Raw genomic sequence first — 3,186 nt, forward strand, 5'->3', positions numbered from 1 at the left:
GCTGCCCGCAGAGCGAAACAAAACAACTTCTAATTGTCTCAGGATGACGGATGAGGCGCTGCGTGCCGCTCCGTCTTCCATCTTGTTAGTCGGTGTCTCACATTAAACAACTTTATTGCTTTTTCAGCTCGCTCCGTCTTCAGCTGCGTCAAGTCCCGGAGACTAAAAATGTGTTTTTCATGAGGGCTTTTCTCTGGAAAGCAGTCGGACCTGCAGGCTCTCAACGTGCAGTCAGTGTCTTACCTGCAGCAGACAGAATGAATTTAAAGCTAAAAAACAAACAATTTCTGCAAAAATACATCTTGATGCTGAGAGCTGAATGTCAGCTGAAATTTTCAGAAGAAGCAACTCGCTCAAAGTAGCAAAAGGCTAGCTGAAAGCTAAAAATAATTTGCTAGTTCATAGCAGGTCAAAGTTGGCTTTAAGGTAAAAGTGACAAAAGGATAGCTAAAAGCTAAAGCAGCAGTGAAGTAGTTAAAGTAATGAAAACAGGCTAGAAGCTCATAGTAGCTAAAGGCTAGCCAGAAATGAAAAGTAGCCTTAGGTACAAGCAAAACAGTGCCTGGATGTTCAAAGTAGCAAAAGGCTAACTAAAAGCCAAAAAACATTTTACTAGCTTAGCAGGTAAAGGTTAATTTTCATTCAACCTTTATTTAGACAGGTTAATCCCATTGAACCTCGGGGACTCATTTACAAGAGAGACCTGAATTAACAATCTTAACATTAAGGTAAAAGTGACAAAAGGATAGCTAAAAGCTAAAAATTAATTTACTAGCTTATAGCAGGTAACGGTTAACATTAAGGTAAAAGTAGCAAAATGATAGCTAAAAGCTAAACTAGCAGTAGAGGAGTTAGAAGTAAGAAAATGCTAGCTAAAATGTTGCTTGCTAAAACAGGCTAAATTAGCACAACGTCTGCAGAAGTATTTTATCTTGTAAAAACTAAAACGAACGTATGTAAAAATAAAAAGCCGTGAACCAAACGTGTGAGACCACCAGACCGCTCCGTGTCTCTGCTGCACGTTTGAGACTTGTTTGTTTGTTTGTTTGTTTGTTTTTGGGTCGCCTCAAAGTGTTCATGCCCCCCCCCCCCGTAGATTTTACTCCCTCCCCTCAAACATTTCAGCTTTAATTTACGAACCGAGACCCAAATCTAACGTATCCGAGTTATTTCTCTCGTTACGTTTCTTCTATTTCTCGTCGGCTTGTTGTTGTCGAGCCTGTAGGAGCTCCAGCTGCTGTTTCTGGTCTGAGTGATGTTCCTGCTCCTCCTGGTTCTGACTCGTCTCACCTTCAGATGATGACCGGAGCGTGGTGGGGCTCCTCCTCTCTGCAGATCAGTGACTCAAGTGTCCAACACGATGGTTCGTCTGAGCGTGGCCCTCAGAGGCGCCACATGGAGGAGAGGACGTCTCCTGAGAGGAGCTGCTCGTGATCCAACAGGCCGAGCTTTAGGTGCTTCAGCAGCTCCTTTAGCTTGTTGAAGATCTGCTGAGGGTCCTTCAGGATGTGGTCAGAACCAAAGGATGCCAACGGGTCAAAGGATGATCGCATGCATGAGCAGCCTCAGTGAGTTTCTCTAAAGGTTGCAGGGTTTCACTTGTGCGAGTCTCCGAGGCCGCCACTTCCTGTTTCTTAAATTCTGAACGTGTTCAAAATAAAATACGGCAACAAATTTATTTTCAAAATAATTGTTGAGACGTCCGGATCGTCTGAAACTCGTCTCAGCGCTGAAGATCGATAATGGTAATTAAAATACTGATCCACATCTGCCCGTCTTTATTTCTGTAGAGTACATCTGTAAAAATGGCCCGCTGGTGGCTCCGTCTGCAGCAGCACCTGAACCGCCCCGATGCATGCTGGGTGTTATTTAACCAGGTGTCGTCCGTCCTCGTGCTCTTCAGTTGTTTTCAGATGCAAGAAGAAAAGCAACAGTTTGTGCTGCTCTTTAAATGTTTCCTGCAGTTTGTTTTCATGCAGAGCAGAAGTTAAAGGAGTCTCGTTCCTTCTTCACTGGTCGGGTCACGGAGGAAACTGGTTCCGGAGCGGAGCCCCAGTCCCTCCAGAACTGCAGCCGAGGGTTTGATGAGCTGAGACTTTTAAATGTTGGTTCTGATGAACACCTCCGCTGTCGGGCGGCACACAGAGCTGTTGACGAGAGGCAGAACCTCGTGTGGACCCGCTCACACAGAACAAACCATTTCCTCTCAGCGGGGGAGCTGATTGTAAAATAAATAACTGATGATTCTGAGCCAGCAGGAACCAGACCTGGACCTCCTCCCGGGTCACGATGGCACCGTTGATGAACTCGTACCCGCTGCACTGTGACCAGAATAAATGGCAGCTGGGGGGAGCAGGTGGTTTATAAAGTCAGTGCTGCCGTTCAGAACCACAGCGGGTTGATTTTATTACAGGAGGAGACAGAACCCGGGAGTCTGGACCGACGTGAACGACCCAGAACGTCACGGGGAAATCATTTTATGACTAAAGAAGATACCGGAGATGAGATGAGATGAGGGCTCGCGCCCCATGAAAATCTTCGGCTCATTCAGCCGATAGCTGCTGAGACTTTTTGTTTTTGTAACTTTTACACTCTTGAAAATTTTTAACTTTATTTATGAATATTCCCCTCCGTAGAAACACACGAAGATCTTTTCACTTTTTTCCAAAAACGTTATTCGCTTTAAAATCTGTGACTGTTTGTCTGTTTATGCTACGCCTAGCTTCTAGCTAGCCTTTTACTACTTTTAGCTTGTATTTTATGCTCGTTTTTTTTACTTTTAGCTAGGCTTAAGGTACCTTTAACCAACACTTTGCTACATTTAGCTTTCAGCTACCCTTTTGCCACTTTTACCGTAGCCTTTTTTTGTTTCTTTCATGTTGGCATCCGATCCGCTGTTTTTTTGCATTATTTAGCTTTTAGCTGACCTTTTGATACTTTTTTTGATCCTCAGCTATTGCTACTCTGTGTTTTGCTACAGTAGGTTAAAGTTAGCGCTTAGCTGTTTTCATCAAGTAGCGTTTTGCTACATTTAGCTACAGTTCTGCTACTTGTAGATCGCCTTTTTAAATTAGTTTGTTTTTTTTAGCTTGGTGCTAACCTTTTGACACTTGTAGCTATTTTTCTAATTTTAGCTATCATTTTGATACTTTTAGCTACAGTTCTGCTACTTGTAGTTCGCCTTTT

The sequence above is a fragment of the Nematolebias whitei genome, chromosome 13 (genome assembly GCF_014905685.2).
Source record: "Nematolebias whitei isolate Nwh7 chromosome 13, NemWhi1, whole genome shotgun sequence".
Taxonomy (NCBI): Eukaryota; Metazoa; Chordata; class Actinopteri; order Cyprinodontiformes; family Rivulidae; genus Nematolebias; species Nematolebias whitei.